Here is a 22,166-nt window from a genome sequence, read left to right on the forward strand (position 1 = left end):
TATTTAATGCAAAAGATCTCATTTTACTTGTCTAAACATACAGATTTCCTAGGAATAAATTGAGAATGAATATGTTAAACACACTATAAAGACTACAAAAACATTATTGAAAGTCATTAAAGAAGGTGTAAATCAATGAAAAAGTGTAGCAGGTTCATGAATTGGAAGACTGTTTTGAAGGTGAGTCACCACCGTGTGAGGATTAAGAGGAGTGCTATGGTTGAATTGACAGGATGCAATAACCGCTTTCGTACTTACTGAACATATGATCCTGGTGAACCTACTCAATGTCTCCTGGCCTCAGTTTTTTTGCCTGCAAAATGGAGACAATAATAATTGCTTTATAAGATTGTTGTTGAGTTCTTATGTGGAAAGTGCTTAGAGCAGTGCCTGCTCCATAGGAATAGCTATTGTTTTTATACGAATGTTTCAAAATTAAGTCTTCAGTTTATGGACATATCAAAATTCTAAAAGGGTTTTTGTTAGAAATCCTACAAAGGTTATCTGATAATTGATGAATTGGCAAGAATGGTCAAGGAAATTTTGAAAAATAAGAGTTGTAGGGGGATTTGAATGTCCAGACATTTGTGTGTGTTCTAAGATCTTAATAACCATACCATGGTTATTCTGACACAATATAAAAGTGCAAATCAACAGAATAGACTAAAGCTTAAGAATAGACCCAACTAGGTTTAGGGATGTAATTTATCATTTATTATTTCACAGCAATTGTTAAGGAAGGGCAGGCTATTCAATAAACATGCTGGTTAGCTCCTTACTCTGTGCTGGTGTTTTTCAAATGTGGCTACAGGCATCAGCATTCCTCGGAGCACTTCTTAAAACGCAGGTTCCTAAGCTCCACCCTGCGGTGGAGGGCAGGGTACCTAATTCACATCAAAGTGTGGGCGCCATCCCTCAAAATACATTCCAGACGGATCAAAGAGATAAGTCAACATCACCATCTTAAAGCCAGAAGACAATATGAGGGAATATTTACATCATCTTCTGTATTTTCAATAAAAGATCTTTTACAGTTCAATAAGAAAAATATGAATGTGAGATCGTAAAAAGGGCAGAGGACATGAATAACCAAACCACAAAAGAAGAAAGGGAAAGGCCCAAAAAGCATTTGGAAAAATGCCAAATTTACTAACCTTCAAAAAAGGCACATTAAAACAATATATCATTTTTCATATTTCAAGAGGAAAAGTACTTCAAAAATGATAAAATACAGTGATGCTGATGATACAATTAAATGTGCACTTTGATATTCACGTGAGGGTGCGTATGCTGAACCAGCCTTCCGGAATGCTTTGTATTGAAAGCCTGGAAAATATCCATACCAAGGGACAAGGTGTTCCTCTTCTATGACTTTATTCTGAGGAAGAATCAGAGATTCGTGTACAGACTTAGGTAAACAAGTATTTGTTGCAGCATTATTTTAGTGAGAAAAATTGGAAAAAAGCAGAAATGTCCAATAATTAACTAAACAGTTAACTAAATCATGACCCATCTTATGATGGGTTCCAGACGGATCAATAACTCTGTAGTTATTAGAACTCATGTTTTTGAAGAATCTTATCATTAAATTGCATGAGAAAATACACACAATATATGAAATGAAAACAGTATACCAGCTATATGTAGCACCTCCCTTTTTTATTAAAAATAATCAGAGACATAGAACAAAGGTGGAAGGAAAATATATCAGCACGTTAATGGTGTGTATGTCTGAGTAGTTGGATTTGAGCAATTTTTATGTTCTTATTCTTTTCACATTTTCCAATTCTGTGCAGTGTTCTCATAATGAGAAAAACGTTAGCTGAAAGATAATAAAACAGATGAGACTTGCCAAGGGATTTTAATGAGTTGTATTAAAAGATAATAAATGAAAAGACTGTGGTCCTTGGTTTAATGGAAATATCAGTGAAGCAGAAGATACCTCGGAATCTGACCATATGGAGGAGTTGCGGGATGTGAGGACAGCCAGGTGGGATGGGGGGCAGTGCGTGTGGGGCCTGGCAGCACACCAAGCCTTCTCCAAAGCCTGACCCCCTTTGGAGCAACTCCTCGCTGCAGGCTCCCCAGCCAGGCACAGATGGGGCCTGTGCCCCCAAGGCATCGCTGTAGCACACAAGGCACACCCGCACATGCTGCCGGGCGAAGGTGTGTGGTGCGTGGCCAGTTAGCTCTCTTAATGCTGCTGCTTAGGAAGGTCAGACGCCCGGTCTAAAGACTTTGCTCTTGGGAGGCCCTGAAGTTGCCAGTACAACTCCCGGCTGAGCTTTCTCCCCCTTACTCCCATCTTAGTACCCACGGAGCCCCTGGATCCTGGCTGCTCGCTGGCCCAGAATGGAGGGTCAGGCATTCTAAAGGTGGGTGTTTCCCCTTTGGCATGGTGTTCAAGGCCTCGGCGAGCGCAGTCCCTGCTGGTCACCCCAGGATGGACCAGAGAGGGCCTGAGGACATCAGGACTGCTGGGCAGGCGAGTCTCAGGAGGTTTGGAAGAGCTGAAGAAGGCTCATGGGTATTAAAACCCTTTATTTATTTATTTATTTGATACAGTTTTTTAATTGAAGTATAGTTGATGTAGGTGAAGCCCTTTCAACTCGGCGTGGAGTCCTCCCGCTGTTCTAACACGAAGGAGCCACATGACCCCGGGCTTGTGCCTTCGCTCACAGTCAGGCCCTGCTTCTGAAAACAAGTTCCTGTATGTTGTAAGTACCTCGGGGCGCCATGTGAGACTGAAGTAAGCAAGTGTACGCAAAGTGTTTTTCCCAGCCCTACGCGGAGAAGGTGCTCAGTAAATCACAATTGTAATTGTTCTGGCCTTTCTGTTCTCCCCCAGCCATGGGGTGTGGTGCTCAGTGCCAGGTGCTAATAAAATGTGCTTGGCATCTATGCAGCAAGACTTTGTTGCCATTATTACTCTTGCTGCTGTTGCCATGGCCCTCTGCCCTGGGCACCCCATGAGGAGATGGTAAGGCTCCCCAGCCCCCACCTTCAACAGGGCCTGCAGTTCTTTGTGAGAACAAGCTTCCTGCACTAATTCTCTGCTTGAGTGGTTCAGGATGGAAAGCGAGTGGGCAGGAGCCCGGGAGGGTGTGGTTATTCCCTGAAATGAGCACAAAGCCTGGCTTTGCCTTTCTGCCTTCTGCCTTCTACTGTTTGCAAACTCTGCTCACAGTAGCCTCCTTAGCTGGGCCCTCGGGAGCTGCTGAGCAGGGTGTGTGAGTCATCCTGAGAACTGAAGCCAGAGCCAGGCACAGTAACCGCTGCACCCAGGCCCTGATCAACTGGAGCAGAAGCGTTGACACTGTGGTCTGCAGCATCACAAGGCCGGCAGAGCGAGCCCAGGCCACCCCGGGGCGGGCCCTGCAGGACCCAAGTAGGAGGCAAGAGTTTATGTACACAGACATTTAGAAACGTCACTTGTTTCGTGTTTGGTTTAGTGAATGTTATGGAAAATAGAAAGCATTGAATGAGTAAAGCTAAGTTGAAATAAAAGACAGTCATTCTAATGTTACTATGAAGAAAAACATAAAATTAATAAGAGCATATAAGTAAATGGATGATGGCAAAAATTGTGACAATGGTGTGGGTGATCCTTGAGAAATGCTGTTCCGGAAGAACCGGAATTCCATGCCATCTTTTGTAAAGTGAGTAAGTCCTTCTGATCTGTCTGTTTTTATGGGGTTTCTTAAATAAGTAGTGGCAAAGTAGGGGATCCTTTAAGTGTGTCCAAACCTAGAGGAGGCTTAATCACAAGTTTCCAACGTGGTGCTTGTTTGAAGCTTGTTTGAGTCTGTAGATTCGTGGAAAAGACAGAGTGTATTTTTGGCTGCTATGGCTGGCTTGGAATTTTCTTGGCTGGATCAGATGATGGAGGAGATTTCTGCCCTTTTATGTCTGTGGCCAACAGGTCAGATACAGAACTGTCCACCCAAATTGGGAGGTGAAGTGTTGTTGATAGGATTAAGTGACATGGCATCTCTTCATGTGAACTGAGTTGTGGAATCTAAGTGTGCCTGGCCCCAGGCTGGTGATACGTCCTTGACCCCTGTCCCTGTGGAGCTCCCTGTCCTTTGGAGGAGTTGAGCCATGTGCTCAAAGATCCTCACTGTCTTTTATTCAAGACAAGAACGGTAGCAGCCCTAGAGCATCAGAGGAAGGAGGGGCAGCCCCAGTTTGGGCAAAGGAGGGGCCTGAATAGGGAAAGGTGAGACCAGAAGTGGTGGCTGGCCTGGTATTTGGACGTAAGTGGGGACGAGCCTTCTAGGAGGACAGTCAAGGGCAAGCACAGAGGTTGCTGGCACAAGAAGCCATGTGTCGGAAGGCGGAGGATCCATGAGAGCCAGAGGAGGGGAGTGTGGTAGGGGCAGCAGGAGAGGGCTGGCAGGGATGCTGGGACTGAGGAGGCCTGGATTCCCCTTGAGACGGGGACTTGTCCATGCTTAGATGGCTGCTCTCCTGCAGACCTGGGGGGACATGATGAGGCCCTCCGGGGAGAATGGGGGCCCTGACACGGATCACCGTCCCTGCAATCTCAGCTGAGGTGTTCTGCTCTAGGGCTTAGGATTTAGTTCCTGGTCAGTGTGCATTGAATCCTAGGATGCCTAGCAGCAGGCAGGCCTTTTAAGGCCTTCCAGGGTGTCCCCAGTTAGAATGGGGAGGAAGGTCATTGATTGGGAGCTAGGGATATGGGGAGAATGCCTCCCCTGCCCTGCCCCTGTTGGCTGTGACAACTGCCTAGGAGAAGTACCTGGTAGGGGACCCCCAGAGGCTCAGGGTCGGCCTTTACAGCCAGCCAAGGGGCACCCTCTGGGCTCGTTTCCAATTTGGTAAATGGCTCTTCTGGTCACCAAGAAGGTGGATTTCTCCAGGCCCCAGGAATGGCCTCCTCTACCCGAGCTGAGCTGCCAGCCCCAGCCCTTAAGTCTCTAACTGCCCCCCTCCTGCGGCTTTGGACACAGCCTTGGGCTCCCCAACAGTCAGAGGCAGGCCCTAAAACCAAGGCTGGATCGTGATGCAGCAAACTGTGGAAAGCTGGGGCGGGGATGGGAACAAGACTGCCTGGGTGGCGGGGCTGACCCTTCCAGAGCCAGAGTCTGCCTGCCCTCAGCCCGCCTCCGCTTCTCTGATGAAAGTCTGGGTAAAGTGTGTGGCAGTGAGTTCATCTGACATGTCAGATGCCTAATGCATATGCTCAAGGATAGACGAAGCTTTTAAATACCCAGCTGTTTCCCTTCGAAGTGGGATTTCTTCCATGGCTTCCTATAAACAGGCATCACATGAGCTGTTTGAAATGTCAGAGTTGGTTGTTCTCGGCATGACTGGTCATCGGCTTCTGGATTTTGACGCATGTTTTCCGTGAACAGTGGTTTTCTGATGTCAGAACACTGGGCCCTCAGGCCAAAGGCTGATCAAGTGGGAAAAAAGGTCAGTTTTAAGGAGAACTTTGGGGAAATTCTAGAGAGTTCCAGCAGTTGTGTGTGTGTGTGTGTGTGTGTGTGCGCATGTGCGTGTGTGCTTCTGCAGAGCAGGCTTCTGAATTCCTCCCTCCCGTGGACCAAATCACTTTGGTGGCTCTCGTCAGAGTGAATTAGAGGCTGGCGCCTGGATCTTTGCGGTAGAGGCATCCTAAGACCCTGAGACCCCGGGTCGACTGTACGACCTCGAGAGAGTTGAGTTTACTGGCCCATTGGAATACCAGTGGTGGGCATTACCTGGGGATGGGGCAGGGGATCTGGGAAGTTCTGAGTTCTCCTGGGCCTATCGCCAAGCTGGCGTGATTCCCTTTGCTTGCACTGCTCCCAGTCCCAGACTGGCCAGGCCAAACCTGCCTCGCCAGGGTTCCTTGATTATCCAAAGACTGGCCAGCCTCCCCTTCTGGCAGGGGATTACTTCCTGCTCAGCTCCTCCTCGCCCCTCCCTCCGCTGGCCGCCTCCTCACAGCCTCCCCAACCATGCTTCTCATCGCCTTCCACTGCCCCGTCGCGCCCCTGCTCACGGCCTCTCACTGGCTTCCCCCTGCCCGTTTCTTCCTCTCACAAGCTGAGCCCCCCTGGCCTGGCTGCTTGCCCTCACGGCCTGCCTTGGCATGGGGGGTGGGAGGTGCTCAGGGAGAAAGCAGGGCCCAGAGCCGTAGCAGAGGCGGGCAGATGCCTACTGCAGATGAAAGGGAGGAAGAGTGCCGGTCTTCGGAGCTGCTCTCAGACCCGCCTCACCCCTTGCTCCGGCGGGCATCACAGGGGTGGCTGACTGCTCAGACTGCATTTCTCAGGCTCCCTGGCCTTCTGGCTGTCCAGCCAAGGGGAGGTGCCATGGGAGACTGGAGGGCAAGAAGCAGGAAGGAGCTGGCATCTCTCTCTCCCTCTCTGCTTAAGGCAGTGCTTAGGGCAGTGTGTCATCTCCCCTGAGGTTCCACTTCTCACAGGCAGCCTGGTCCTGCCCTCTGTGGTTCCCATCCTGGTGCGTGACCTCGGCTTCTGGGCCCTGGTGATCCTGCCTCTTGCCTCTGCCGTCCAGCAGATTCCTGCTGTGGCTGTTCCCGAGGTTGCCCGTCTTTCTCTGGCCTTGCTGCTCTTCCACTGCCTCTGTAACTTGCTCCTTGTACTAAAGCCCATCTGTTAAAGTGCTCTGTGTTGGCCGGGCCCTGGATGATCAAGGACGCTCCCTCTCTCCTCATTGCTCCTCCTTTCTTTCTCCTCTCATCTCCATTTTTCTGAGGGGTCAACATCTGCAGAAGTGAGCCAGTTGTGGTATAGGCAGAGAGTGGTGGCCTGCCCACGTCTATTACTACTGGGCTGTGTATATACAGGGCATTTTGGTGTTTGCATTTGAGGGACGGGAGCGTCATGAATTGCCCTCCTATTGCCACTCTTATCACGGTGGGACCTAAACATTCATTCCTTTAACCGTCTTCCATCTTTAGCATGTATTGAGCACCTCTGCACAGGAAGAAGATTCTACATGTTGTTGAGGGTGAGATGGGGAGGCAGGCCCTGCTTGCCCTGAGGCCATGCACATCAAGAATGCTGGGATGTGCACACCAAGGATGCTGGGATTTGCACAGTGAGGATGCTGGGACATGCACAGTGAGGATGCTAGGACAAGCACACTGAGGATGCTGGGATATGCACAGTGAGGATGCTGGGATATGCACAGTGAGGATGCTGGGTCATGCACACTGAGGATGCTAGGACAAGCACACTGAGGATGCTGGGATATGCACAGTGAGGATGCTGGGACATGCACAGTGAGGATGCTAGGACATGCATGCTGAGGATGCTGGGATGTGCACACTGAGGATGCTGGGATATGCACAGTGAGGATGCTGGGTCATGCACACTGAGGATGCTAGGACAAGCACACTGAGGATGCTGGGATGTGCACACTGAGGATGCTGGGATATGCACAGTGAGGATGCTGGGACAAGCATGCTGAGGATGCTAGGACATGCATGCTGAGGATGCTGGGATGTGCACACTGAGGATGCTGGGATATGCACAGTGAGGATGCTGGGACATGCACAGTGAGGATGCTAGGACATGCATGCTGAGGATGCTGGGATGTGCACACTGAGGATGCTGGGATATGCACAGTGAGGATGCTGGGACATGCACAGTGAGGATGCTAGGACAAGCACGCTGAGGATGCTGGGATGTGCACACTGAGGATGCTGGGATATGCACAGTGAGGATGCTGGGTCATGCACACTGAGGATGCTAGGACAAGCACACTGAGGATGCTGGGATGTGCACACTGAGGATGCTGGGATATGCACAGTGAGGATGCTGGGTCATGCACACTGAGGATGCTAGGACATGCATGCTGAGGATGCTGGGATGTGCACGCTGAGGATGCTGGGATATGCACAGTGAGGATGCTGGGACAAGCACACTGAGGATGCTAGGACAAGCACACTGAGGATGCTGGGATGTGCACACTGAGGATGCTGGGATATGCACAGTGAGGATGCTGGGTCATGCACACTGAGGATGCTAGGACAAGCACACTGAGGATGCTGGGATGTGCACACTGAGGATGCTGGGATATGCACAGTGAGGATGCTGGGACAAGCACACTGAGGATGCTAGGACAAGCACACTGAGGATGCTGGGATGTGCATGCTGAGGATGCTGGGTCATGCTCACAAATGAGGATGCCTTGAGGCCCCACCCATGGAGGAAGCACAGTGAAGTGTGGAGGATGAGGGGCCTCCTTTGGCACAAAGAATACGGGAGGGCTTTCTAGAGAAGGTGTCATTTGGCTGGGTTTTGAGGGATGGGTAGGATGTGGAGCTGATGGTAGGGATATTACTCATGAAAGATATTCAGAGGCTAGAGGTGGAGACTAAGGCTTCTAATTCTTCCAGATAACTGCGGGTCCCCCAGTTGCCCATCTGTGCCTTTGTGAATGAAGACTCCCTAGCCCTTTCCATGGAGGTCAGTCCACACCCCGAGGAGCCTGGGGATAATCCCTAAGAGGTTGTAGGCCTAGTATAGCATTTCCGAAGGGGCCTGTTTGGGGCTGGGTTATCCTCCGATGCAGAGCTCTTCCTGGGATCTAGTGTCTTGCCAGGTGTCTACTTGGAGAGGGAGACAGAGGTAAGCTGTTGGAGGGGAGGTGAGTGGAAGAGGAGGAGGACCCGGTTTGGGCCCCAGGGAGAGCATGCTAGTGGGTTAGGACTGGCTTAAGATGATGTGAGGGTCCTGGGACCAAAGCGGGTTACGGTGGGCAGGTTCACATCCATCAGTGGCTGCATGGGGATGCCTGTCTCAGAGGATGGAAATGCCTTCCCTGTTCCTGGGAATATGGCGAAGAGGCTGGCGGATGTGGACAGGCAAAACGGGAAGCTTTCTTCCTCTTTTGCTCAGACCCATCCTCCCACTCTCCTACTTTGGAGGGATATCTGAGGCGTCATGACCAAGATAGAGGGTGGGATCTGAACTAGATCATGGATTTAATAATGGAGATTTGTGGGATTTCATCCTGCATGCCTCAGCCCCCTGAGGCCACCCTGTGTCCAGATGAGCACATGTGTGAAGACAAGGATATATGTTTATAGCCCTGGGGCCAGGAAGCTGCAGCTGGTGCTAGGTTAATTTCCAAAATTAGGCTGTGGTCTCTTTTCGTAAAGTCTCCAACAATTAGAACAACCATTAAACTGTGACTTATTATGAGGGTAACATTTTGGTATATTTCCAGTTTTGCCTGTGCTGCTATGGATCATTTCACAGAAATTCAGGCTGGGGATGAACCTGAAGGGGCATCCAGTATGAGAATCCCTAGCAGTATAGCCTCTTTTAAGCGACCCAGCATAAAGGAAAAACAAAAACAAAAAAAAACCTCCTGGACTTTGGATCTACAGCCAAACACCTGGGGTGGAATCTCAGCGCAGAGCACAGGCCTGAATGCCAAGAATGCAGCACCTGTGATAATCTATTGACTTGGAGGCCAGTGTGGGCTCTGCAGACAGGACTGCAAAGGGCCCCTCCTCACTGTCCACCTCTGAGGGGCAGCTGGGTAACAGAGGGGCTTGGGGTGATTGTCAGCTTGGTGTTCTAGAAAGATTTGGGGCCTTGGGGTTGCTCAGATCTGGCTCCTAATCCCAGGAGACACCGGGTGGGGTAGGGGTGCTGGGAAGTGAGAAAGAAAGAGGGGAAAGGGAAAGAAGCCAATACAGAGTCTGCTGTCCATTGGGTTAACACTCTGGGCAACTGAGGCTGCGTCATACTTGAGAGCTTTGGGAAACAGGCAGCACTCAGAGGTGCCGCAGGCAAGGGGAGAGGGAGCTGGGGTACTGATCCTCCAACTCCCATCCGTCAGAGATGGAGGGCTGCTGCCAGTGGTGAGGGGGTGTAACTTCCCAGCACGCCGGTCTGCTTTGCATGGGCTGAGCAGGCTCCACTGGCCAGAGGAAGCCCTAACAACGTCTCTCAGGAGCTGTGGGTGGACGCTAAGGAGTGGACATGAGAATGCTGAGTGTGGAGGGGGTGAGCAAGGCACCAACAGTCACTGATACCAAGGCAGCACGGGTGACGAGACCCCAGAAATGCATGATTGGTTCATCCACATGAGACTGTGGGGACCTAGTGAGTGGTCCTCTGTATCAGGGGGATTTGCTCTCACCCAGGACTTGGGAAAGGATCGTGCTTATGCCAAGGAATGCATGAGTCAGGTGGAGTGTGGCAGGTTGCTGAGAGTTTCGGGCCGGCAGCTCATAGTCACCTTTCTGCAGAAGGATCTTCCTGTCACTGTGGAGCCTGTCTGGACTAGACAGTGTTCTTGTGTCCCGCCAACTCACTCAGACACCTAAGCTTGCTGGCTTCTTCCCATCTCTCTGCTGTAGTCTCAGGAGGCTTCCTTGAAAGTTTCTTCTGCGGCTCTTTAAAATTAGAAACTCTTCCTGCCTTGAGAACTGAGCACCCACCCCCATGAGGGAAGCTTGGAGAACACGGATGGAGCCATACTCATTATTGCGGGGGTGATAAAAGCAAGGCTCCCGGGAACACCGGACAGAGCCTTGGCTTGAGGATCCCCCAGCCAAGGGCCCCAGGACGGAGTCAACTTGTGGAATTTAGACAGAAAACCCGTCTCTGCCTTCTGGGGCCGAAGGGAGGATTGCGTTAGGCTGAGCTCGGCTCTCTTGGGAAATGCTGGGGGCTGGGCCTGGCCTGAAGGTGGCAGCACCATCTCTGTACTGCCCGGTCTATCCACAGAAGACAGGCCAGGAGGGAAGACGCGGGCGTCGGAGCGCCTGAGCCCTGCCCTTCCTGTACTGACCCTGAACTTCAACATGAAGCCTCCAGTTAGAAGCATGTACGTTTTTCATTTGGAGAAATGTGTAGCTTTGTGGCTGGATGGCAGTTTGTGGCCTGCTGTGCCAGGGGACCTCTAGGTAGAATTTTGGGCATGGTTTGGTCAGAAGGGTAGAGAGTGGAAAATGAGGGAGGGGAAATGGACGGAAAGTAGGGCCTCCTCATTAAAAACGTTATTGGCTCTGCACTGAGGGCCTCAACTCTCTCCCGGTAGGGTTTCCTTTAAAGGACTGATGGATTTTCTGGGAAGCAGGCTCAGTCTGTGTATGCCGTGGCTTTCATGTCCAAGACACGGAGATGCAGCCGTGGCCTGTGCCTCTGCGATGCCCGCAGCCTCTCATCCCCACACGGTTCCCATCTGTTTGGCAGCTCAAGAATCGCTCTGCACAATTGGCACTTCAATAGTTCTCATTTTAGAAAGATTTCAGGCTGACTTAATGCTCCAGGTGACCAAATTCAAACCTGAGAACTCCAGGGGGACCCAGCAGATGCCTGATTTTCCAGAACTAATCTGTCCTGCTTGATTTGTGCCCTTCTCCTCTCCCCAGATCGGCATGGCTGTCAAAGTCATTCTCCTGTTGTGCAAAATGACAGCTGTAATCGCAGATGAATGGAGTGGGGCTACTCCAGAGAGGAGAATCTGTTTTGTGGATGTTTCATTTAAAAGGTGGTTCTATGAGGTTGCTTTGCTCTTTATGCCTATATGAAAAACAGCCACATGATTTGAAGAGTTTCTCAATCTGATCATTAGTGTCAATTTTTAAATAGGAGTAACTTCCTGTAGGGTATTTTTGCTCTTTATCTAAAACACTGTTTGGCAGAGGAAATCGTTTGAAGTCGGAGCTGGGAAAGGGGGAGGTCTCTGAAATGAAGGCAGCCCACTCCATGCTATGATTTAGATGCCTCTGCCTAGAAACAAGGGCCTACATGTTGTGTTTCATAAGATCCTCTCTGACCCATGTAATTCATGACCTCTTGAGGGTTAAGGTTAAAGATGTGTGTAAGACTAAGCTGAATGGGATATCGCATGTGGCTGCATCATCTTTTCCAGCATCCTCTGGAGGCCTCATCCACGAGGGCATCATGAGTTAACTGGGTGACTAGGTCACAGAAGGCCTCATATGTATACTGCAATGTGTAGGCTTTGTCCTGAGGGCAATGGGGAGCCACTGAAGGTTTCACGCAGGAAAGTGGCAAGGAAGCTTGGTGTCTTAGGATGACTGGAGCTTCCATGTGGAGAATGAATTTCAGAACAGAACTTAGGGGCACTGAGACCAATTAGAAGGCAGCTGTGAGTACCCGGGTGCAAAAAAGACATGATGGCTTGGACTTGAAAACAGGTGGATGGAGTGTAGAAGAGAAGCACATTCAAGAAATATCTAGGAGATAAACTTTAGAGGACTTAGGGCTTGATTATGAGGTACAAGAGGAGGAAAAGTCTAGTCTAGTTTCTGTCCTGGAAACAGAATGGGGGTACAAAGTCAAGGTTGACATTGCCCCCTCATTCTCAGGAACATGTTACTGAACACAAGGGTCTCCAGGTCACCAGGAGGGAAACCTTACGAAAAGCAGGACAGCCTAAGAACGATAGTGGGAAAAGAATTCAAACCAATATTTTGAACTATTTTTTATCATGATTTCCCAGACAATGTCATTATACTAATTTGAAAGAGAGTGATCCAATTCATTTTCTATTTGTGGTTGTTTTGGATTATAAAGCTTCCAGCCGTGGCTCTAATGCAGTCAACAGGATGGAGGGTGAGGACAGGCCTGTGTTGAGATATTGATAGGCTTTGTACCTCCTCCTGTGTCTCCTGCTTCAATAGAATCTATTTTGAGCCAAGTTTTTTTCTGAAGCTCTGGCAGGGTGAAGAAAATGAGCATTCTTTCTGCTTCCAGGGCTGGCTGTCAGAGTTCTGGAAATGATCTGTTGTGACAAATGACAATAGCTTCAGGTTATGTGGGAGGACTGCAGCCCTCAGACGGGTAATTATCTCTGGGGTTTAATGGTGATTGCAAGGGGAGGGGAGGGGCGAGCTGATCAGAGCAATGGGAAGACGATAGACTGTGGATGAAGATTATTGTTTTAGGTTTCTTGTAAGCAAGTAGGCTGCGTTAGTCACAGACATGCCTTCCATGAGAAAGATACCTTATCTGGAAGAACTTTGTACTCGAGGCAGAGTGAAACTCATCAAAGCCGTTGCTGTGGCCTGAATTATGTGCCCCCCCTGCAAACTCATATGTTGAAGCCCTAACGCAAATATGACCGCACTTGAAGACAGAGCTTTTAGGAGCTAATTAAGGCTAAGTCAGATCATGAGGGTGGGTCCCAATTCAACAGGCTTGGTGGCCTTATAAGAAGTGGAAGAGAGAGAACACGCACTGAAGAAAGGCAATGGGATGCCACAGCAATGAGGTGGACTGGTGTCTGCAAGCCCGGAAGAGGCCCTCACCAGGACCCAACCGTGCTGGCACCCTGATCTCTCGGTGCCAGCATCTGGAACCGTGAACAAATATGCTTCTGTTGTATAAGCTTCCCACTCATCGGTGTTTTGTCATGGCAGCCCAAGTGCACTAAGACAGACGTGTAGATATGAAGATGATCTAGTCATTGTGTTTGTTTGAACAAAGCGAATCAGCTCTTGTACTTAGTTTGGAATCAGCAAGAAGAACTAATTCTCCTGGATTTAGATTTCTATACAATGAAGTGGTGAATATCTTGCTTGAGCAGTTTCAGAATCTGCATAAACATTATGAGCTCTAAAAGGAATTTGAAAGTGAATTTAAATCTGAAGTTGGCCAATGGCTGACATTTTCCCATGTGACTTCTGAAGTCTCTCAGTGACAGGGAGAGCGTACCTGTTCCTCCCAGGCTTGAGCTATTTTCTGACACTGAGTTGGAGCTGGGGAAGGCCAAGAGCTTTATGCTACTTTCATTGCTGTTTTGTGGGGGTACCTTGCCCATGACTGATTTTCATACAGTCCAGGTTTCTGTCCAAGAACAAGGCAAGAAGACAGGGCCGATGCCGTGTCACCCGGCTGACAAGGGCGCTATGCGTGCTTGGCCTGTGGGCTGTGCTGCTTCCTCATTAGGGATGTGGGGGGCATTTCTCTTACCTTTGGGGAGACGATGCTGGATAGGGTCCATTCTGCCACCCCATGTGACCTACAAAGGCAAAGAACAGATGCCTCTTCCAAAACCCCATAGGAGAAGCAATTCAGGAGTAGGTGGGGACACATACCTTCCAGAGCTCAGCGGTGATTCCGTGAATGGAGGTCCTGGCCAATGCTGATGGGACCACTAATCTTGAGCTGGACACCATAGCAGGACTCCAGAGAAAGAGGAAGCTCAAGCCCTGCCCTCAAGAACCACATGATCTCCTTGAAGAAGCAGAGTCCATGCACAGGAAGCCAAGACCAGCCCAAGTGGATGGTTACTATAGGCTGACTCCCACTGCGGGGGAAATGGAGTGGTTCGGGGGTCAGTGAAGCCCTGGGTTGATGGTTCGCACGATACCTGGGTTTGGAGAGGCGTTCTGGAGGAGATGGCCTTGTTTTGGTATGCCAAGAGGGATGGAGTCTGAGACACCCAGGAAGGAGCTTCAGGGGGTGCCTAGTTTGTTTGCTCGCTCAGTGAATACTTGCTAAGTACCTAGTTTGTGCCAGGCCTAGACTATACACAGAAAAGAGAGAGCAAGTAGCCATGGCTGCGTGGCAACACTCCTTTTTCTAGGCGTGTTGGGGCTTTGAAGACCACTGTGAGCCAGATGAATTCCTTACGCACGGGAGGACGCCAGGTGTCCCCAGGCAGTGAGCGATGCTCTTGTTGCAGCTTAGTTTTGTGACAACTAATTGCCTCTCTCTGTGTCTCTGTCTCTGGTATTCAGCCTTCCCTCCTGGTGGCCCCACGTGCCTCTGTTCCTCATGGGAAGGGGGTCCCTAGGGTGGCGCTCAGGAGTTACCCACTGTCTACAGGAAAACCCTAGCAGCTGTGACCTTGCCCTCTGGCTTCTGCTGGTGCAGGAGCATGTGGAGTGCAGGGCCTCTTCATGCGTCAGAGCAGGAAATTATCTCGAGAAGTCTGCCAGCTTGGGGCTGTGACGCTGCCTGCCGGGCACTGATGCAAATGTATTTAGCTGGGGCCTAGTGGTAATGGTGGTGGTGGTGGTGGTGGTGGGGAGCCAGACGTCTAGCTAAGTCCATAACAGTTTGAGTAACCAGGCCTGGGACCTGGGAGTGGGGGCAACGAAAACAACAGTGCCAGGCATGGGGCCCCTGTAGGTGGGACAAGAGAGGCTGCTCATAACCTGTGCTGGCGGAGACTACAAGGTTTATCTTGCCAACCACGTTGCAATGTAGGACCTTAAGTACAAATTTCCTCAATACTAGTCATTTAACCTTTAATCAGCGATGTGCTGGTAAATGTTTAACAACTGGATCTCTGGAGAAAATAAAAACATGTTGATTTGTAGCTTGCCAGTTTCCATGATGTAAATACTCTCCCTGTGGTTGATTTCAAGCTATCAACATGAATTCTTTGAGTAGGGAGTTGGGAAGATACTTATAGCCAGCTCTCACAAGGAAATACGAGGCAGACCCTCTATACCATTGCCTCTAGTGGAAACAGGAAACCTTTAAGCTCTTGGCGGGGCCCATCCACTCATCCTCCATCCCTAAACAAATGTTAGGAAATCATATCAAACCAGAATCTATTATTCTTTCATTTTAACCAGTTCTTTTTTCCAACTCTCATTTCTGGTTCCTATTTCTTTGAATATTTAAGGAACAGGAGGGACTTTAGGATTACAGGTGAATTATTCTAGTTAAAAAGAGCAATTATTACTTACAGTCTTGGATAATGGTCTTCTACCAACCTCCTGATTGTTCACTCATAGGTTACCTCACAGCTAGCACGTTATGTTTCTAATTAATGTCTCTCAACAGACACAACAGGGAATCTATGTAGTGCCAGGCCCTGGGCTACGCACTGTGGTGAAGTAATGAATGAGACACAGCCTAAGCTCTTAAGGGGCTTACTGTTTAGTGAGGGAGAGAAACAAGTCAATCAATACTCTTAAGTGCTTTGTTTTATAAGGAGAGGCAAAGAATGTGCTTTGGGGTTTTCAAGTGGAAAGGTCACTGCTGACTAGTTGGTTAAAGGTGACATGAAATTTTAAGCCTCAGTGGCAGTCATCTGTAAGTTGCTGTAGTGTTTGTGGTTTGCTGTTCTGGTGTCTGTGCTCTGGCAAGGGACCAATTAGCATGGCCAGCTTCTTGGAGCAGAGAGCACTTCCCCCAGGAAGCTCTGGGCAGCTTCTGTCACACACATGTCTGCAGAAATCCGCCCATGTTTCAGTGACAGCCAGGAGATTTAACAGCACCATTGTTAATCTGATCAATAGCTCAGCATGTGGAATGGAACAAGCCCATAGTTCTTGCATTAGAAACATCCTCTGAGGCAACTGCGTGCACAGTAGCCAAAGTCTTTAGATGGACTCTGGTGCCAATTTTCAACATCCATTACCCTTGATGTTGAGCAATACCATATTCACACACCAGAAAACATGTGGGTTCTTGCTAGCCAAACCAGGCCATGTTGTGTATCTCTGATGAAGTGTGGTCTGCTTCCCATGAGACTGAGGAAGAATGTTCCATGTTCTCTACTGCGTGAGTGCACAGGGAGAGGAAGAGCGAGTACCCATTAGGACCGGAGTCGAAAGCATAAAGATGACCTTTAAAAGTCAGCTCCTGTTAACAAACACAGTTAGTTACTTATGACTATGTTGACTGCATTTAATAGCAACTCAGATTAGGAGATGATACACGGTGAGTTTAACTGATTCTATCTCTGAGCTTCAGAAGTTATAATTTATCATCAGTGTGGTCAACACAAGCAAGAAGTAAGCTTTCTATCACATGCTGGTTCTGAAAATGGCAAATCAACCAATATAATCCAAGTGTCTGGCTTAATTCTGCCAATGTGAAACCACAGCCTCCTACTGGAGTTGAACCAGGGAGGGAAGCTGTGTAAAGATGTGGATGCTGCCAGACTCCCAGATTAGTTCATTCTCTCTCTCTCTCCCTCTCCCCCTCTCCTGTGACTTCTTGGAAAGGACTGTTCAACCAATACTTGCAAAATACACAGAGATACACATAAGAGGAAGGTATTCCCAACTTCAAGGAGCTCCTGTCTCTGAAACCAGTTAGGGAAAATTGACAAAAAAATTGTTGAGGGGTTTATTCATTCGTGTCCCTAACTCCTTAGTTTTTTCATCATAAAGATTAGGATGAGGAGTGTAGCAATTTCACCCAATCTAGAAGGAGTCTTCTTTGGAAAATGTGTTTTTCCACCATTTTTTTTCCATGTTTCTCTATGAGAAGAGAAATGTGGTATGAAAAACTCTAGTATGCAGCAAAGCATAGAAAATTCCTTTCCTAAGCAAGATAAACTTTGGTTACAAATGGCTTAGTGGTCTTGACCCTCTGTTCTTAGTTAAGGCAGCCTCCCCAGCCTCCTATCAATTTTAGAGAAACCAGTTGGAGGCTCTCTACTGAGGAAGGAGGCCACAGTGACTTACTGCATGTTTGGACTGTATTCATTGTTGTAACAGGGTATTTGATTCCTCGTGCCAGAAAATTCCAAATCTAGATCAAGAATGAGGAAATTTTTCATCATTTACCCCACTTAATCATTTTAGGATGCACAGTTTCTCTATTCTCTGTATTTTTACCTCCCTGAAATTAATGGCATTGTGCAGTCACTGTCAGCCAGGAAGTAGCCATGATATCTTGTCATTGTCTCTATGTGTGAAAATTCGGTCTTCACTGTTCACATTTTCACATGAATGGATTATGAAGGTACATGCATTTTTTGTGCTGCACATGTTAAGTTTAATTGACATTTGGAATGTTTTTAAAAATATTACATGATTCTTTTCTATTGAAACAAACAAAAAGAACAGAGGTAAATAAAACTGATATTAGTAAAGCAAATATTTATTATCAGAAAAATGACCAAAATTCCATACTTGTTGCAAAACACCAAGGTTTTTCAATCTAATTTATGAATTAGATTAAAATGCTATGTGAAAATGCTTCTTAAACTTTAATGCAAACAAGTCACTTGAGCAGCTTGTTAAAATGATCTGCTAGGACTGCAGTGGCGCTTGAGGTTCTTCATTCATAATGAGCACCCTGTGATGTCATTGCTGCAGGTCCAGACCACTGGCCGAGTAACAAGGCCTTAGCAGACCTAATAAAGGAAATTAGCCATGAAGCTGTGCTCCTTTTGTTACTGAGTCGCATGCAGCAGATTGTGTATTACTTGCTGAGTCATACTACGCAAGGCAGGATAAATACCAAATCCCCAGGAATAGGATGAAAGAAATTTTAGAACCATAGTGATGAAATCAATCACATGAACCTCACAAAGCTATTGGTGAAGTATCATGTCATATTTTAATTGAGGTACCCAAAACAGTAAGTCTGAAAATCCAATAGTCTAAGACTTAATGAAATGCAGTAATGTGTACAGATCATTATCCTTATATAAATCCCAAAGCACTTTGTTTCAACTCTAAGCAATATACGGACCCTCCCTCTGTGTCTTGTCAAGAGACCCATGACATGGTATCATGTTCTCAAAAACCAAAACAAAACACAATTTAAACATAAATGATTTCAATTTCTTTCAAATTTTTACTCTTACACTCTTTTCAATCTGTCTTCTTGTTTTAACAAAAAGGGTAAGATACTGCAATTTTTAAACTAGATAGGGAGAGAGTCAAGTAGTGACATCTGGTCTTGTAGTGAAGTTGTATGATCAAACAGCCGGGTAGAAAAGGGAAAATATGGACCAAAAAATGATGTTCAGGTATCAACCCGTTTAATTAAAAGTCCGTTTAATATGCTCCTCCAGGTAAAAGTTATTTGAAAAGGTCAGGGCTGTTAACTACCAACTTTATCTTTAATGGTCCTAAGAGAATCAGAAGAAAGTTACTTTGTGTATCAAGGGCTATATAGTTAGGTAGATGCTAGACAATGAGAATTCCCAGCCTTATAGCTCTCATGTGATGTTCAAAAATCTTTACATTCCACAGACACCTGTCACCAGCCTTTTTTTCTCCCTGAATAAAACATAACAAATGGAAATTGAGACGTGAGGGCAGATATCAGAGTTTGGAGATGTTGTGGGGGAGAGTATTGGAGGGGAGGTAACTAGACATTTAAGTGGGAGTCCTAGTGGGTCCTTTGCTGAGGGCTGGGGTGTTTTTTATATGGTGATACTCAATAAAGCCTACCAGAGTGTGGCTGAATGGAAATACCAGAGGTCTCAAGTGCTGGGAGATGTCAAAATTATGGTCAAATCAGAATACAGAGAACACAATAAGCATTTTAAACATTCAGTTAATATCCTGTAAAGATCATGTCTTAGGAATAAGGACCTTACCCTGAGACTAAGGCAAAACAAACAAATAAAAACAAAACTAGAGCAGCCCTAACTGAAAATAAAATCAAACTAAGTAGGATCAAGATGTATCTTCTAGAATAAAGAGCAATGCTCTTTAAAAGAAGATGATATCGTTCAGGCTTCTCTAAGTACCATCAACAGTGTCAAGGAAAAAAAAACACTGCAAAGCAGTAAAATGTGACTATTAGTCAAGAGAAAAAAATGAGGACCACAAGGTAACACAGATGTTGTAATTAGTAGACAAGGATTTTAAAATTGGTGCTGTAAATATGTCCCAGAATTTAAAGGAAAAGATGGGTATAATGAAGTAACACACGGAAACTATAAAACAAATGAAATGGAAATTTTAAATTGAAAAGCACAATATCTAAAATGAAAAATTCCCTGAACTGGATTAACAGATTAGGGACTCCAGAAGAAAGGTTCAATGAACTAGAAGAGAGAACAATAGAAATGATTCAATCTGAAGAATAGAGAGAAGAAAGACTGGAGACTAAACAGAGACTCACTTCCCTATGAGATAATACCAGGCAGTGTAACATACGGGTGACTGGGGGACTCGAAGGATATGAGATAAAGTAAGAAAAACTAAATGCATATAAATTAGAAAGAAATACAACTATCTTCATTTGCTGGAAACATGATCTTATATGTAGAAAATCCTAACAGAAAAAATATAAGAATTAATAAATGAATCTTACAACATCATAGACTACATAGAGTACATCATAGAGTGTCCCATGTAGCCCAAGTGCAGTGTTTGGCTTTGGGGCCAATATACAAAATCAATTATTGATCAGAAGCTTGTTTTAGGACATGTTAAATTTGAGATATCAGGTTGGCAGTTGGGTTTAAGATCTAGGGTCCAAGGAAAAGGCCCATCAAGGAGAAAGAAATGTAGAAATAGGTTTCATAAGATAATTGAAACATTTGGATAAATGAAATCCTTTAAGGAATAAGTGTAGAGAGGGAAGAAAAGACGTCTGAGGACTGAGAGTATCTTTGTAAAGAAACTCTTCTAAGTTTCCCACAGTTTGAGGTCCTGACTGTGAGGCGAGGGACTTGTGGGGCCTCTGCTGGGTAGAGATTCAAGGAAAAGCAACATTTCATTGAATGGGCTCTCGTTTGAACAGTGACAGGCTCCTCTGGGGTGTCGGAACTTTCCTGCCCACGCAGGAGGTAGGTTTTCATGAATACCAATTGACTCTGTGGTCCATATTTGTGATAACCTCACTGAGAAGCCCAGAAGCACTCAGGGGCTTCTGCCAGGGAGCCCTGCTCCTTTCTGGCCTGGGAGAGGCGTCAGCTGACCCATTAAAACTATGTATCTTCTCTCCATTGATTGCCCAATGGGAGTCATTTCTGTGATAATCTACAGGACTGTTTCTTCCTTCGGCTTTTTGTGCTTCGGTATTTCATCGAGTCCAAGAGCGGTGTTTGGCTTTGGGGCCCTATCGAGATGGGAATGCTCCAACACATCACTGTGCTGCCAGCCCCGCAACTCTCCTGTTGATGTCTCGCTTCTGTTCCACCCCCAGGTCTGGGAAGATGAAAACTGGGTATTTCACATGGCCTCGGGCTACTGACGACTATAAAATATGGAGCCAGATGGATTTACGTTTTTTACCTGAAGACAAAACATAGCTTGTCTCTGCTAAGATCTTATCTATTTAATGAGCAGAAGCAGTATAATTAAGGCCTTTCTCCAGCGCTGTGGATGTCCCAGACCTACTGGAAAGTTTGCTTAGTTTTCATACGTCGAGTTGATCTGGCCCTTCACACACTTGGGGGCCGGTTCTGAAACCCATTAACGGAGGCCATCACAGTGGCTTTTGTTTTATTCTTCTTGTGGGGAAGTTGCTCTTGTTTAGAAGAAGCCTTCTTGAATGGTGCTGCTGACCGTGGCCAGATGACCGCTAAGGCAAAGGGTGAAGGGATGTCACTCTGAGTGGAGGTGTGAGAGGTAGCAGGGCCGAGGGAGTGGGCCCTTGGGCGCAGAGCAAGTTCTCCTGGTCTGGGAGAACCTGGGTCCCCGCTGTTAGCAAGCAGAGCCCAAACCACTTAGGGTGGCTTTCTTTATAAGAAGACTTCAGCGTGGTTCCCTAAAAAGCCTGGTAGGATTAGATATATTTGCAATTTGCATTTTAAACAAGCTGTTTGGAATAAATATGCTGGCTACATTGTTTTCTTGGCTCTTAATCATTGGTTAATAATGTGTTGTTTTTTTTGGGAACAGCTCTTTCTCTGTTGGCTTGGAAGAAGAACCCAGGAGAAATATCGTGTTGGATTCTTTGCTAATCTTTCAAAACAACACGTGTGCAAGACTGGTTTGGCCAAACCTGGCTACAGTCTCATAGCAACCATAGCAAGTAGCTCCGGACATGAGAGGGACTGGGGAGGGATGAAAACTGTTGGCAGGTCTTCATGATTCAGCTGTGGCATCTGATGGGCGTTTGCTCCAGAGTAGAGAGAGAAGAGCAGGTATCCACAGACCTCTGCAATGGCATTGAGAGACTGTCTCATATACAAGCTCCAAGGGAGGGAGAGGGGACAGCACTGCACGCCCTAGACCCATGACACAGGCAGGGAAGTGGACAGAGAACAGTCTGGGGGTGCCCTGCGCGGACTCAGTCCATGATGTGTCTTAGCTCTCCCGTCACCTGGCCTGCGGCACACACTTGCTGGACACGACGTATTGTACTGAGGCAGGTTCTTTTTACAGCCGCAGCTGCTCAATTATGTTTGTGTTGTTTCCTGACGGGCAGTGGGGAAAAGCTGAGAACAGCTGCAGCTTCCATGAGAACGAAGTCTAGTTCCCTATGCGTTTGTGGCCCTGCCCATTGTGGGGCTGAACACAGAGGCCCTTGAAGAGG

At 47.3% G+C, this 22,166-nt stretch overlaps 1 long non-coding RNA gene across 7 annotated transcripts in view; it reads left to right on the forward strand.

Annotated features, from left to right (window-relative positions):
• Window positions 1–22,166, forward strand: part of LOC118918746 (uncharacterized) — a 125,443-nt gene that overhangs the window by 17,640 nt on the left and 85,637 nt on the right. For 2 of the 7 annotated variants that reach the window (XR_005027243.2, XR_005027244.2), the window contains exon 5: window positions 20,832–21,830. The exons of the other annotated variants lie outside the window; for them this stretch is intronic. This is a non-coding gene — a long non-coding RNA (uncharacterized LOC118918746). Of the gene's footprint in view, window positions 1–20,831; window positions 21,831–22,166 lie in introns of those variants that run through there. 7 annotated transcript variants of the gene reach the window in all.

This window comes from Manis pentadactyla, chromosome 13, assembly GCF_030020395.1.
Source record: "Manis pentadactyla isolate mManPen7 chromosome 13, mManPen7.hap1, whole genome shotgun sequence".
Taxonomy (NCBI): domain Eukaryota; kingdom Metazoa; phylum Chordata; class Mammalia; order Pholidota; family Manidae; genus Manis; species Manis pentadactyla.